Source organism: Geotrypetes seraphini, chromosome 8 (assembly GCF_902459505.1).
Source record: "Geotrypetes seraphini chromosome 8, aGeoSer1.1, whole genome shotgun sequence".
In the NCBI taxonomy this organism is placed as follows: Eukaryota; Metazoa; Chordata; class Amphibia; order Gymnophiona; family Dermophiidae; genus Geotrypetes; species Geotrypetes seraphini.
Window position 1 is genome coordinate 187709864 of NC_047091.1, and position 16035 is coordinate 187725898.

The 16035-nt window shown below is 41.9% G+C and overlaps 1 protein-coding gene across 1 annotated transcript in view; it reads left to right on the forward strand.

The window, feature by feature from the left end:
- The window catches only part of LOC117365387 (F-box/WD repeat-containing protein 8-like), a 227196-nt gene that overhangs the window by 136923 nt on the left and 74238 nt on the right, over positions 1-16035 (forward strand). The window lies entirely within an intron of this gene.

Sequence of the window (16035 nt, forward strand, 5' to 3'; positions counted from 1 at the left end):
CTTAGGTTTTATCTACTGGAGTTCCGTCAAAGCTCACTCCGGCCAATCTTAACCATCCCAGCCATCAAAGCTTCCCCAGCCCGCTCTCAACTGAATGTTCATATACTGGACACAGATCATGCAAGCCTGTCCAGTACTGGCCTTAGTTCCTTCAATATGTTTCTAGGCATTTGAACTAGAAGGTGGGGGTGGCGTATACGGTATATGAAATACAATTATGGAGGCTATTCCCAGCAAAACAAGATGTGATGGTAAAATAGGTAGTAATATAAACAATATTAGTAACTCACTTCTTAGCAATGTAACAGGAAGTGGAACTAAACATAAACGAAAAACAAGGTTCCCATTGAAAGATAGATGACCACAAAAGCTCTAAGCAACAAAGTTTTTGATCTGCAAGCCCTGATGTTAGATGAAGACCTGGATATTGTTACTATCACAGAGACATGGTTCAGTGACTTGCATGGATGGGATGTAAACATACCGGGATATAATCTTTTTAGGAAGGACAGAGATGGTCAAAGAGGTGGAGGAGTAGCTCTCTATGTAAAGATCGCTATACAAGCGACTGAAATGCAGGGGACCTGGGGAGAGGAAGAAGCAATATGAATCATTTTGAAAAGAGAAGAAGAAACTTCTATCTAAGTGGGTGTGGTCTACAGACCTCCAACTCAATCGCAGCAAATCGATAAAGATCTCATTGTGGATATCCAAAAGTTTGGAAAGAAAGTGGAGGTGCTGCTGTTGGGTGGCTTCAGTCTGTCGGATATGGACTGGAACGTTCCATCTGTGGAATCGGAAAGAAGTAGGGAGATTGTGGATGCCTTTCAAGAGGCTCTACTCAGACAAATGGTGACAGAACCCACAAGGGAAAAGTGATAATAGATCTGGTCCTCACAAATGGGGAGAGTATCTCTAATGTTTGAGTGGTACCCACCTTGGAAAAAGCGATCATCAAACTGTTTGGTTTGATATAACAGCTAAAGTGGAGGGCAGCCACACAAAACTCAAAGTCTTAGATTTCAAACGTACAGACTTTAGTAAAATGGGAGCATACATGAAGAAAGTGCTATTAGGATGGGAAGACATAAGGGAAGTGGAAAAAGCAATAAAAATGGCTACTGACTTTTATGTGAGGAAAATAAATCAAAACAAGAGAAAAAGGAAACCGAAATGGTTCTCTAAATATGTGGCAGAGAAAATAAAGGCAAAAGAGCTGGCGTTCATGAAATATAAAAATATCCAAGAAGAGGAGTGCAGAAAGGACTACCAGATAAAACTGAAAGAAGCTAAGAGAGAGATACGTCCTGACGAAAGCACAAGCGAAAGAGAAAATGGCTAGCAATGTAAAAAAGTGATCCGAGGGATTCATCCGAATCCCACAGACCAGCCTGGGTCCCCAAGCATCTAGTGACACGGTGTAGGATCTTAAACTGCATTTCCTGAAGGTAGGCATTTCGGGAACTATGAGTAACAGATGCAAAGCATTCCAGAAGGAAACTCTCAGAGATCTCTTCTCCATAAAGATACTAGGTGTAACTCTGGATCAATGCCTAACCATGAAAGACCAAGTAGATTCCTTAATCAGAAAGGGATTTTTCACTCTCTGGAAACTCAGATCCCTTAAAGCTTATTTTGTTACATCCAATCCCTCGTACAAAGCCTGCTTGACTACTGTAACATCGCCTATTTGGCAATTTCCCAAAAAAATATGCGATGCCTACAACTGTTGTAGAATAAGAACATAAGAAATGCCTCCGCTGGGTCAGACCTGAGGTCCATCGCGCCCAGCAGTCCGCTCACGCGGCGGCCCATTAGGTCCAGGACCTGTGCAGTAATCTTTTATCTATACCCCTCTATCCCCTTTTCCAGCAGGAAATTGTCCAATCCTTTCTTAAACCCCAGTACCGTTCGCTGCCCTATAACGTCCTCTGGAAGCGCATTCCAGGTGTCCACCACACGTTGGGTAAAGAAGAACTTCCTAGCATTCGTTTTGAATCTGTCCCCTTTCAACTTTTCCGAATGCCCTCTTGTTTTTTTATGTTCTGAAAGTTTGAAGAATCTGTCCCTCTCTACTCTCTCTATGCCCTTCATGATCTTGTAAGTCTCTATCATATCCCCTCTAAGTCTTCTCTTCTCCAGGGAAAAGAGACCCAGTTTCTCCAATCTCTCAGCATATGAAAGGCCTTCCATCCCCTTTATCAGTCGTGTCGCTCTCCTCTGAACTCTCTCGAGTAACACCATATCCTTCTTAAGGTATGGTGACCAATACTGGACGCAGAATGCGGCAGTCAGACTAATCTTTGGACTAAAAAAATTTGACCACGTGACACCCTACTACCGGCAGCTACATTGGCTGCCGATGAAGGCATGCGTAAAGTTCAAATTTGCCTGTTTCTGCTTTAAAGCATTACACGGACTTGCCCCCAAATACATTACTGACCTTTTCTCCTTCTCAACCAACAGACACAAGAGAAGTTCACATTCCAACTTCGTTTCCCCCCCAGTGAGAGGTTGCAAACTGAAAAAACACCATGAATTCCTTCTCTCACACCAAGCAGCATCATGGGGTAAAGATCTAGAACAATTACTTTCGCCCTCTACTTATGAGGAATTTAGGAAACGTCTAAAAACACACCTGTTCCTAAAACATCTTGACAACTGATCCACTTATCTCTTTCCTCTCAATAGCGACTTACTGTCTTTTTGATCACTTTTCTCCTCAACAATGAATTTCCTGTCTAATTACTTCTCTTTCTTCTTCCCCTCTTGAAGTCAGTCAATTTGTACCTTTGCTTAATCTTTTGTAAACCACATAGAACTTCACGGTATTGCGGTATATAAGCTGTTATTATTATTATTATTTCCCCCCAAGTCCTGAGACCATGTGTTGGCCAAAGAAGCCAGAAAAGGTGTGGCCCTCTCCGCCCACCCCAACCTATACCAGGTAGAGACAAAGTTGGCGTAAGCGGGAAAATGTAGAAAATAGAAATCAATCTTAAGAAAAGTTCCTCCCTGAGGCAACATCCTGAGTTTGCTAGGATAATAATGATGTAATTGTAAGTAAGAGAAAAAGAGTTGGCGCGGTATCCCCCACTGTCTCGTAAGGGTGTCCTGTGTATGGAACACCCCTGCCTCCAAGCCCTCCATGCAATGGCCTAAATAACAACCTCCTTGAAACCAGTCCTCCAACTTATCATTCCCCCCTATCCCCGGCGGGAAAAGTGGATTATCAAGCACTGGAGCCATTGCCAAGTTACCCCCCCCCCACACACACACACACATCTTCTCCGCCACGCTTTACGCAGTGCATCCAGCCAGATCTTGCAACCCGAGGGAACTCCCTCATCCACACACCCTGGGAAATATAAGCCAAAACACTACAAGGGTGAAGCCAAGAATCTAGAAACTCCCTTGGAGCAAAGCGGGTACTGTTTGTATGTGCTTCATGTATCCATCAGAATAGCGTGACCACTTTGTTTAGCCTTAGATCTGGTAAGCCCAATCCACCCCTGTCCAGTCCCAGGGTCAATGTAGAGTAACTAATACATGCTCTGCGCGATCTCCATATAAAGGAGCCTATAATAGAACAAAATAATCACTCGTGATTGTTCCGAATCCAGAAAGGGAGCATCTGCATAGGATACAAGAGTTTGGGTAAAAAGACCAACTTAACTAGGGCTATTCTTCTGAAAAGCAACAAGGGCAAATAGCCCCAGCGGCTGCAGTAGTTACAAAAACTTTCTATCTTAGCAACTATATTTCTCTGGTACACTTGCCCCCAATCTGCATGCAAAAACACCCCAAAATATTTTAAGTCTGAAGTAGTCCAATGAAGAGGGAAGGCCGCCAGTGCTCGGGATGTTCAAAGACAAGTAACCATAGTAACATAGTAGATGACAGCAGATAAAGACCCGAATGGCCCATCCAGTCTTCCAACCTGATTTAATTTAATTTTTTTTAAATTTTGTTTTTAATTTTGTTTTTCTTCTTAGCTATTTCTTGTCAAGAATCCAAAGCTCTACCCGGTACTATGCTTGGGCTCCAACTGCTGAAGTCTCCGTCAAAGCTCACTTCAGCCCATCCATACCCTCCCAGCCATTGAAGCCGTTCCCAGCCCATCCTCAACTGAATGGTCATATACTTGACACAGACCGTGCAAGTCTGCCCAGTACTGCCCTTAGTTCTTCAATATTTACTATTATTTTCTGATTCTAAATCGTCTGTGTTCATCCCACGCTTCTTTGAACTCTGTCACTGTTTTCCTCTTCACCACCTCTCTCGGGAGCGCATTCCAGGCATCCACCACCCTCTCCGTAAAGTAGAATTTCCTAACATTGCCCCTGAATCTACCACCCCTCAACCTCAAATTATGTCCTCTGGTTTTACCATTTTCCTTTCTCTGGAAAAGATTTTGTTCTACGTTAATACCCTTTAAGTATTTGAATGTCTGAATCATATCTCCCCTGTCTCTCCTTTCCTCTAGGGTATACATATTCAGGGCTTCCAGTCTCTCCTCATACGTCTTCTGGCGCAAGCCTCCTATCATTTTTGTCGCCCTCCTCTGGACCGCCTCAAGTCTTCTTACGTCTTTCGCCAGATACGGTCTCCAAAACTGAACACAATACTCCAAGTGGGGCCTCACCAATGACCTGTACAGGGACATCAACACCTTCTTCCTTCTACTGACTACACCTCTCTTTATATAGCCCAGTATCCTTCTGGCAGCAACCACCGGCCTGTCACACTGTTTTTTCGCCTTTAGATCTTCAGACACTATCACCCCAAGGTCCCTCTCCCCGTCCGTGCATATCAGCCTCTCACCTCCCAGCATATACGGTTCCTTCCGATTATTAATTCCCAAATGCATTACTCTGCATTTCTTTGTATTGAATTTTAGTTGCCAGATATTAGACCATTCCTCTAAGTTTTGCAGATCCTTTTTCATATTTTCCACTCCCTGTTCGTTGTCTACTCTGTTACAAATCTTGGTATCATCCGCAAAAAGGCACACTTTTCCTTCTAACTCTTTAGCAATGTCACTCACAAACATATTGCACAGGATCGGCCCTAGCACCGATTCCTGAGGGACTCTGCTACTCATCTTTCCTTCCTCTAAGCAGATAGTTTGTTCCAGTCTACATCGGGCATATTGAAGTCTCCCAATAGTACAGTGTCTCCACGCAGAGTGATGGTCTCGATGTCTTCGATCAATTTTTTGTCTATGTCATCCTGTTGTCTTGGAGGTCTGTATATACCACACCAAGATACAGGCATTTGTCATTTCCCCTGGCCAGGTTCACCCAGAGGGATTCCCCGGTATATTTGATCTCTGTGAGTTTGGTAACTTTGATGTCCTCTTTGATGTACAGTGCTACCCCTCCTCCAGTTTTGTCTTCTCTGTCTCAACGGAGCAAGTTATATCCTGGTATAACCATATCCCACCCATGGGAGTCCGTGAACCAGGTTTCAGATATTGCCACTATATCTAGGTCGGCATTCCTTATTTCCGTTTCTAATTCCAGGATTTTATTGCCTAAACTGTGGGCATTGACGTACATAGCCCTCCATACACTGAGTGTGCTCGGTCTCCATGGGGATTTTCCCGTTTGAGTTAGTTTGCCCTCTGCAGTTTTGTCTGCAATGTGAGTGCTTGCCTCCGATTCGGAAATGGGGTGGCTACTCACCCCACCAGAAAGGTTACTTACCACATCGTGATGAGAGTGGGTACCCTCCCCCAACTCACCTAGTTTAAAGCCCTTCGGAGCAGGTGGGCCAGTCGTCGTCCAAAGAGGTTCCTTCCTCTTCTGGTCAGGTGAAGAGGAAGGAATGTCTTTGGACGACGACTGTGCTAGGGTTGCTGACCATATTGAAATCTCCCGCCATAATAACCTGATAAATAGAAAAAGACAAAATAGTCCCCAAAAGCTTTGAAAAGAAAGAATATATATCGGGGGCATAAATGTTGCACAAAAGAACATTGCGGCCTTGTAGTGCCCCAGCCAGAAGCACATATTGGCCCTCAGGGTCTGAGATAATTTTGTGGGCTTCAAAGGCCAGGGCTTTCTGGATGAGAATAGCTTGAGCATGTTCTCTTTTTAAGTAGGAGGGGACCTTTGTCCGTTTGACTGGGGAGTTGATACCTGCAACATTCGGAGTGAGGAATACAGTTTCAGCCAGGGTCTAGATCAGTGGTCTCAAACTTAAACCCTTTGCAGGGCCACTTTTTGGATTTGTAGATACTTGGAGAGCCTCAGGAAAAATAGTTAATGTCTTATTAAAGAAATGACAGTTTTGCACGAGGTAAAACTCTTTGGGCCTGTATTACAAAGCCACACTACCGGCTGCTACGCGGTAACGGCACCGAAACCCATATAGATTTAAAGGGCTTTGGGGCTGTTTATAGTTTATAAATCTTGAGGGCCTCAAAATAGTACCTGGCAGGTCGCATGTGGCCCCCAGGCCGCGAGTTTGAGACCACTGGTCTAGATGTAGACAAGCACTACATGATGAGAAATGGGCAAATAAAAGAAAGCCCCATGAGGTCCCCCAGCTAGGCCCCACCAGGCAGCAATAGTGTAGAGGAAGGAAGACCCTCCTGCAGAGGAAGCCTATTCAACACCCCCCCCCCCCCCACTCAACAGATTCTCCACCCATCTTCCAGCCAGTACCCACTTCTATACGACACACACTCCTCTCACTCCACAACACTCTCCCTTCCATACTCATAGTCATTCCGACCCCCCTTGCCCCCCAGCCACCACATAAAAAACATTCCCCAAAGGCCCAGCCCTCCTCCCCTACTTAGCACAAAAGTAAAATATATATCAAAGCAGCATTGAAAGTACACAATGTAATTCAGATCCTGCAACATCAACAAGATAACAAACTCAGCAGGGCAGCAAAGAAAAAAGGCATGAGCCCCCAAGGTCCCCCCCTTGCCCCCTGCTCAGCAGGAGACACAGGCTCCAACCAGGCCATGGATGCACAGGTGGACCCCACAGTTTATGACACAGGTCCCTGGATCAAGGGGAGTGATACCCTCCAGCCCCTGTCAGGCATCTGCAGCTGTAGCCAGGAGACATATAGGGTAAAAACCTAAGGCCACCATCCATGTGAAAAGTTTAGGGCCACCCCAAACCGCTGCAGAGATTCCCCCTGATTATGGACTGCTGCTGCAACAGGCAGATTGCAGTAACCACCAATAAAGAAACCAGGCAAAGTTAAATGGTGCCAAAAAGAGAAAACAGTAACGTGACAGGGCCATATGATTGATACACACAAAAAACACCTCTAGGTGACATGCTATTGTTAAAGAGTAGTAACAATAGTAATCTTTTTTTTTTTTTTTTCTTTATTCATTTTATAACTTACATCAAGTGTACAGTAAATATCAAACAATTATAGTACAACATCACTTGAAAATCTACAATATCATACAACAAGAAGATTTAACCCCCACCCCCCCTCCCAAATCCATATACAACTAAAATATACCATATGAAAATTATATCTTATGTCATTCATAAATCTATTATTAGTGGAAAACCAAGAATCCCCCTCCCCACCCCAAATCCACAGGAGTATTAAAATTGGGAAAAGTGTAAATTATTCATTATAATACTTTAATAATGGTCTCCACACATCCTTAAATTTATTATAGTAAGCAAGGATCTCCAGCTAATCATGAAGAGTAACCAACAAGCAGACTATCATCGGTCTCATTAGTCTCAAAGGAAAAGTTGTTCTTAACAAAAATTTTTTTAGAGTTTCCTTAAACTATTGATTGCACAAATGTTCAATATATTAGTTGCCCTATATTAGTTCAGTTTTCCTTATCAACAAATCTTTATTTAAAGCAATACTTAGCTTGGGCGAAATTTCTCTACCCAGCCACATCCATCCGGAGACGGTAATGCCGACGGAGGATCTCCGTTTCACCCTAAATTCATTAATTAGGGCTTCTTCAGGAAGTTAAGGCTTATGGATGAAAACGACTTCCAACTTTTTTCTTTCGGGTCGACTACAACAAACCACTACACAACTTTCCTTCGCCAGCGCCTCGCCCCCTTCTGACGCAACTCAGTAACCTCACTTCAGCACTATAATTTCCTGTCTCTCCCTCTTAAGGCCAGCCCTACTGATTCCCCTAGCTCCATAGTTTAACTTGAACGCTAGCAGATTCCCAACCTTTAGTATTCTCATTCTCCTGTTTTCTATTCCCCAATTGCCAATTTTGACTTCGCTCTTCACATCCTTTGACCTGAGTTTGACTATGTAATCCAAATAAAAGGCTCGATTAAGTCTATAATTTCAGAATTCACTGAGAGAATCTTTTTGAAGGTAAAACAGTGTTAGCAAAGAGAACAAAATAAAAGGTACAAATGCTTGACATTATCCTAAGAGAGCTGAATTTCTTTTTAGGACAACGGTGAAAGAATATTCTGGCTTCCACACTCCATAAATAGACCTCAGCAGGTTCCTAAGGCTCAACATGACAGACCCAGGGTCACTTTACTGGGAGATTATAGTTTAGATGTGTCGTTGGGATATCAGAGAAATGAAATGGCCCAGCAAACTTCAGCTGTACAGTTGCAGCTGCCAAAGCTAGTAAATATCAGCATGGGTACCACCACAGAGGATTTGCAAACGAGGACGAAGTGAAAATTATGCTGGGCAAGAAGGGAAAATAGGAAGCATCTACTCGTCGCTTCTCCAAACCCAGTATGAACACCAAACACACACCTGAGGCAGTGAGATTTGGCAACTTAATGCACAGTTGTGATTTTTTTGAATTCCAACCTACTGGCTTAATACTTTGTCTGCCTTGTTTGCCTGTTGTCAGCACTGGCATGGCTCCAGTTTGATTTTACCACTAATTGTGTTGCCTGTTACCACATAGAAATGAATCAAATAAAAAATGCTTTTCTTGAAGCATTCGATAAAGCAGGCGAGCAGTCTGTGTAATGAGCAGATGCTCCTAATGCAGGGATAGGCTGGACCTTGCCAGGACTCCATCTGCTCCATGCTTGCATGGCGTTGGCTAAATGCCACAGCTACTGGGACAAGCAGGTTTTTTGAATTCCCTCCATGTTCCCTGGATTTGTGTATGAAAAGTTTTCTCCTCCAAGTCGTCTTTTCTTCGTGCCATCTTAAAATCTGGGATCAACAAAATATTTAGGATTATCTAATGCATTTACTAAAACTAGAAATTCCATTCAAAAACAGTTTCCTAAATCAAGGGCTCCTTTTACAAAGCCACGCTGGCGTTATTAACGCATGCACCGGATTAGTGCACGCTAGCCGGAAATCTACCACCTGCTCAAAAGGAGGCAGTAGCGGTTAACGTGTGCGGCAATTTAGCACTTTAAGGCCCTAGCGCGGCTTTGTAAAAGGAGCCCCAAGTGTTGGCAACAACAAATATGTAGAATGTTTTGATTTAGAGCAAATTGGTAGACCTTTGTGGCCATCGTATTTGACATTTGGCAAAATCCAAATAGATTTTCTTCTTTGAAGCCTTTGAAAGCTATGTGTTTGGGTGTCCAACTTGCGGCCGTGTAAAGTATTCAAATCGGGTTCAAGCGCAATTATTTTACAACTGGATTTGAATAGTGCTTTTGACTTAGTTGACCATGATATATTACTAGCATGCTTGAGGGTATGGAATTGGTTTTGAGGATTTTTGAAAAATAGGTGCTGGTCAATCCTCTACCAGATGAGTAAATGAAAGTGGAGTTCCTCATGGTTCACCACTTTCTCCAACTTTATTTAATGTTTACTTAGCACCTTTATGTTATTTATTACATAGTTTACAGGTAAAATTTTATGTTTACGCAGATGACATTTCAATACTCATTCCTTTAACTGAAATCACTTCAGAAGTGTTAAATTATATATATTTTATTCATACACAAGTGGAAATTTGGACATCTACATTTAGATTGAAATTAAATCTGGACAAATCAAAATTCTTTCTAGCTAGTCCTAATGAAAAATGACTGAAACAACTTTACTTTTAAACGGTCAATCTTATTCAATATCTCCTAAGCTGAAAACTTTAGGGGTTATTTTAGATCGGTCCTTATCTTTTAAGGCCCATACAGATTCTCTGGTTAAGAGATGTTTTATTCTCCTTTGGAAACTGCGTACTATTAGGAAATATTTTGATTTTATATCATTCAATCTTCAATCCTTTCAATATTGGATTATTGTAATGTTATTTATCTGGGATCGTATAAAAGAACTACTAGCCTCCTAAAAATCATACAAAATACAGTACAGCTATTCGATTGATTTTGGGATAGAGGATTACCGCACAGGTCCTGGACCTGTTGGGCCGCCGCTGTGAGCGGACTGCTGGGCACGATGGACCTCGGGTCTGCCCCAGCGGAGGCATTGCTTATGTTCTTATGTTCTTATATCAGTATATATTATTAAAAGCTTCACTGGCTACCGTTTGAGGCTAGAGTGTTATTTAAATTTGGATGCATTTGTTTTAAAGTTTTATTTGGCTTACCGCCAGAATACCTTGTTTCTCATTTTAGTTTTTTTATTTCTAAGAAAAATATTCGTAGATCTGGTTGGTTTTATTTCCCTTCAGCAAATGCATGTCGTTACAAAAAAATTTTGGATAGGACCTTCGCATTCCAAGCAGGATTAATGAATTCATGTTTGAATCTTCTCGTTTCTCCATTTCTTACTTACTATCAGTTTCGAAAAGATCTTAAAACCCACTTATTTAAACCATATAATACACATTACTGATTTTCATATTATCACATAGTTATATTGTACTTTTAATCTTTTTATCTATACTTATTATAGGTTATATTGTGTTTTTTTTTTATTCATTAGTTTTAATGCTTGTATTAGTTACTTAGAATTTTATTATGTATGATGTTATTATTATATTGTATGCTGAGTACCTATTGTGTAAACCACTATGAACTGCTGGTTAGGCAGTATATAAAAATAAATTATTATTATTATTATTTTGTGCGGCCCCGGTTGAGGGCGATGCAGTGTTTTCCTCTGCTGCCTCCGGGTGTTTACCGTTTTTCCGGCTCCCTCCTCTGTCTTACTGCGGCCCAAGGAAGCAAAAGGTTGGACACTCATGCTTTAAGTCAATCAAACCATTGTTTTAAAACTGATCCATCTTTTGTTCTAAAGAAACTGGGACCCGACACTGTCCTAATGAGAAATAAGGGATTATTACATGTTGAATAGATCTGATGCATAGGGAAGAGGTGTGCGCTACAGATATGCTCAGTGGTGTAAATGAAATTTTAAGTGTGAGACCAGTATTAGTATAAATGTTTGTGCAATGTATAACGTGAGTGTGATAATAGGCACCATCTGAGGTGTTTGGGGAGCGAGATGATAGGATGAACTAGTGCGGGTGATGATGACATGCGCAGCCTGGCATGGATGGTTGTGACGTGAAATTGGTGCACATAAAAGCTTACAATTAGTGCACATTAGGCATAATATCAGTGCACATAAGAAGTGATTTAGTCAACAAAGGTCATGCAGATGACAAAACATCTTCTAATGAAGCATCATAATATGCGATGACATAAGAACGGGAGTCTCTTGTTGGACTTACATACCAAGGTTTTACTTTAGAGGGAACGAAGTGGAGCACAAGAACGTGCAGAAAAGTCCCTTGAAAGGAAAAGTAAAATGTGTCTGCGAAAATTGAAAGAAATGCGACCAAACCACTTATGAGTTTATAAAAATCCTAAGATATAAAACATGTACCAGAAAAAAATTAAAAATAGAGGATTAAAATCCTAGTGATCATGCGCTTATTTTGCAAGGTTAGAAAGCAAGGAAGCACTGGCTGCAAGCATAATCTAGGAAGCAGCAAACATCAAGCTTAAAATAGACAGAATTAAAAAAGCAAAATATCAAAACAAGGTGCATCAACAATACGTTTACTAAACTAAACTAAACTAAACTAAACCTTAGGTTTGTATACCGCATCATCTCCGCAAGCGCAGAGCTCGGCACGGTTTACAGAGGTTAGGAGGAAAGGAACTACAAAGATGGATATAGGAGAGGGAATAAGAAGATAGGGAGGGAACAGGGTACTAGAGAACGAGGGGTGATTAGATTTTTGAAAAGAGCCAAGTTTTCAGATGTTTACGGAAGGATTGGAAGGAGCTGACATTTCTGAGCGGGGATGAGAGGTTGTTCCAGAGTTCTGTGGTTCTAAAAGGGAGGGATGTTCCAAGTTTTCCTGCGCGGGATATACCTTTTGTAGATGGGAAAGATAGTTTCAGTTTTTGGGAGGATCTAGAGGAGAGTGGGTTGGAGGAATTCCAAAGGAGTGGGATAACGGGGGGTAGGATGCCATGTAGAATCTTGAAGGATAAGCAGGCACATTTGTAGAGGACTCTGGAGTATACTGGGAGCCAGTGAAGCTTGGAGAGGAGAGGGGAGACGTGATCAAACTTGCCTTTTGTGAAAATAAGCTTGGCCGCGGCGTTCTGAATTAGTTGAAGTCTGTGGAGGTTTTTCTTAGTTAGGCATATATAGAGGGAGTTGCAGTAGTCCAGTCTGGAGAGGATGGTGGATTGAACGAGGATGGCGAAATGAGAATGGTGAAAGTAGGATCTTACTTTCCTCAACATATGGAGGCTAAAGAAGCATTTTTTTACCAGGGAGTTGAGGTGATCACTGAAGGAGAGGGAGGAGTCTAGGACGAAGCCTAGGACTTTGCTTGAAAACTCAAGCTGGAGAGTGGGGCCGGAAGGTAGTGGAATGGAGGAGGGTAAATGGTCTGAAATAGGGCCGAGCCAAAGTAGTTTTGTTTTGGACTCATTTAGTTTCATTTGTACAGATTGGGCCCAGGATTGGAGGTTCGTAATACAAGAGGATATGTTTTCAGTGAGGTTAGAGAGGTTCAAGTCGGTCTCGAGGAGGATGAGGATGTCGTCAGCGTAGGAGTAGAGAGTTTCTAGGGGGGATAGATGAAGTAGTTTCAGAGAGGACATGTAGATGTTGAAAAGGATAGGGGAGAGGGGTGAGCCTTGCGGGACTCCACATTTCGGCTTCCAGGGGGGGGATGAGGTACCGTTTGTATTAACGGTGTAGGAGCGGAAGCGTAGGAATTTCGAGAACCAGTCTAGGACAGTGGAGCTTATGCCTATTTCGGAGAGTTGGAAGATTAGGATGTCGTGGTGAACGACATCGAAGGCTGCGGAGAGGTCGAATTGAAGAAGAACAGCAGATTTGTTACGCGAGTGGAGTTGTTGCACTTTAGAGATTAGTGAGGCCAAGAGGGATTCGGTGCTGAAGTTGGGTCTGAAGCCGAATTGGTGGGGTAGGAGGATAGAGAATCTTTCTAGGTAGGAAGAGAGTTGGGTGGATATGATAGATTCTAATAGCTTGGTTAGGAGAGGGATATTTGCTATAGGGCGGTAATTTGATGGAATGGAGGGATCAAGGTCGGCCTTTTTCAGTAAAGGGGACAATGAAACCAGGATCAAAAGGGAACAACAATCTGGCATCTCGAAATAAATATATCCAAGATAACTGGCTGTGATGACCAAGCCCAATACTGCACGATAATATTCGGGATTCAAATAAAGTGTATACCTGACCTGGTAACCAACCCGGAACAAGAGTGTAGTACTGGGACAATATAGGAAAAAAGGATTTCTGAAAACATGCTGGCTGGTTTGTGAGGGAGGCATAGCAGTGCCCGATGTTCCAAGGGTCATGAGGAAACCACTGCTCATACCCAAGTACGAAACGCCAAAGTCACTGGAAGGTCCCATTTGAAAAGTTTGACAAGTAACTAACAAATAAAAGTTAGTAAATCAGCCATTTTACTTACTGGCTTGAGGGTAAATTATCTTATCACAACCATATTAGTCATGTAGTCAAAACCACTTTTTATAGGTTACATCAAATTCGTTCTATATCTAAATTCTTATGTTCAAAATCTCTAAATATTCTAGTTCACTCACTAGTCATTTCTAAAATTGACTACTGTAATGCTCTGTTTAAAGGACTTTCTCAAAAGAAATGAGACGTCTGCAAATTATTCAGAATGCCTCAATTAAACTCATTACGAAAGCCAAAAAATTCGATCACCTCTCTCCCTTACTTGAGAAAGCTCATTGGCTTCCTGTCACTCACCGCATTATGTATAAACTATGCCTTCTCACTTTTAAATCTCTGGCATCTAAAACCCCAGTCTTTATTTATAGGGTTTTAATTCCGTACACATCGCCTAGACTTCTGAGGTCAAGTGACCAAAATTTGTTGGTCATTCCCTCTCTTAAAGTAATTAACACAAGGCGGCAGACTATTTTTTCTGTCACGGCTCCTCAATCTTGGAATTCTCTTCCAATTCACCTAAGAGATGAAAAGAATCTTGGAATATTTAAGAGTAAATTAAAGAGTCTTCTTTTTCAAGATGCATTCAATGTTTAATTGAACAGCTTTTGGCTCTGAAATTTTTTTTTTCTTTTACTACTTCTATCATTTTTTATTCCCCATCCTATTGTTTTTACCTTAATTGTTCTGCTTTTATATCTAAATTGTATATCTAAATTGTTTTCCTCTTGTTTCTTTTTTTATCAATGTATGTCTATCTTAATTTATTATGTATTAGTAGCTACGAAACTTGTTGTTTATATTTGTAATTTTAATCATTATTATGTATCAGTAGCTATGATACATTTCTTTTAAGTTTGTCTCCCCTTATTTTGTATTTTTGTAATTTTATTACTTTGTACATCGCTTAGAATTCAGAATAAGCGATTAATCAAATGTTATAATAAACTTGAAACTTGGTAGTCACCGTAGAGAAAATTGTAGACAAAGTGAAGAGCACTCATGTTATACATTGCACAAACATTCATACTCACACTAGTCTCACACTTCAAATTTCATTTGCAACATTGAGCATATCTATAGTGCACACCTCTTCTCTGTGCATCAGATCTATTCAACATGTATAATCCCTTATTTCTCATTAGGACCCCTGAGGAAGATGTTGTAATCGAAACATGGACCGTGTCTGGTCCCGATTTCTTTAGAACTAAAGGTGGTTCATTTTTTAAAACAATGGTGTGATTGACTCAATAAAGTTGTCCTTGCTGGGATTCCAGGCTTCTGCTCTCTCCTGGTTTTCTTTCTATCTCTCTCGTCGTACCTTTAGTGTATGTTACGATGGATCCTCCTCCGCTGCCTATTGGCATACCCCAAGGCTGTGTCCTGGGCCCTCTCCTCTTTTCCATATATACCCACTCTCTTGGTACACTGATCTCCTCTCATGGTTTTCAATATCACCTCTATGCTGACGACGCCCAGATCTACTTCTCCACACCAGATATCTCTACAGGAGTTCAGACCCGAATTTCAGCCTGCCTGTCTGACATTGCCACCTGGATGCCTCACCATATGGCTAAAACTGAACTCCTTATCTTTCTGCCTAAACTCACTTCCCCCCTCTCGCCGTTCTCTATTTCTGTGGATAACACTATCCTCCTCCCTGTCTCGTCAGCTTGCAACCATGAAGTGATCTTTGACTCCTCTCTCTCCTTCTCTGCTCAGATCCAACAAACCGTCAAATCCTGTCGCTTCCTCCTCTATAATATTGCCGAAATCCATCCTCTTCTCGCTGAACACACTACCAAAACCCTTATCCACGCTCTCATCACCTCGCGCTTAGACTACTGCAACGTACATCTCTCAGGCCTTTCGCTCACCCATCTCTCACCTCTTCAATCCATTCAATTCATATTCCGTGAAAGCCGCTATTCTCACATTACCCCTCTCCTCAAGTCACTTCATTGGCTCCCCATCCATTTCCGAATACAGTTTAAACTCCTCTTGCTGACTTACAAGTGTATTCACTCTGAAACCCACCAATATCTCTCCTCAGGTATCTCCCCCTATGCTTCCCCCCCCCCCCCGTGATCTCCGCTCATCGGGCAAGCCAGCATGTTATCTGTACCCTTCTTTTCCACTGCCAGCTCCAGACTCCGTCCCTTCTTTCTTGCAGCATCGTATGCCTGG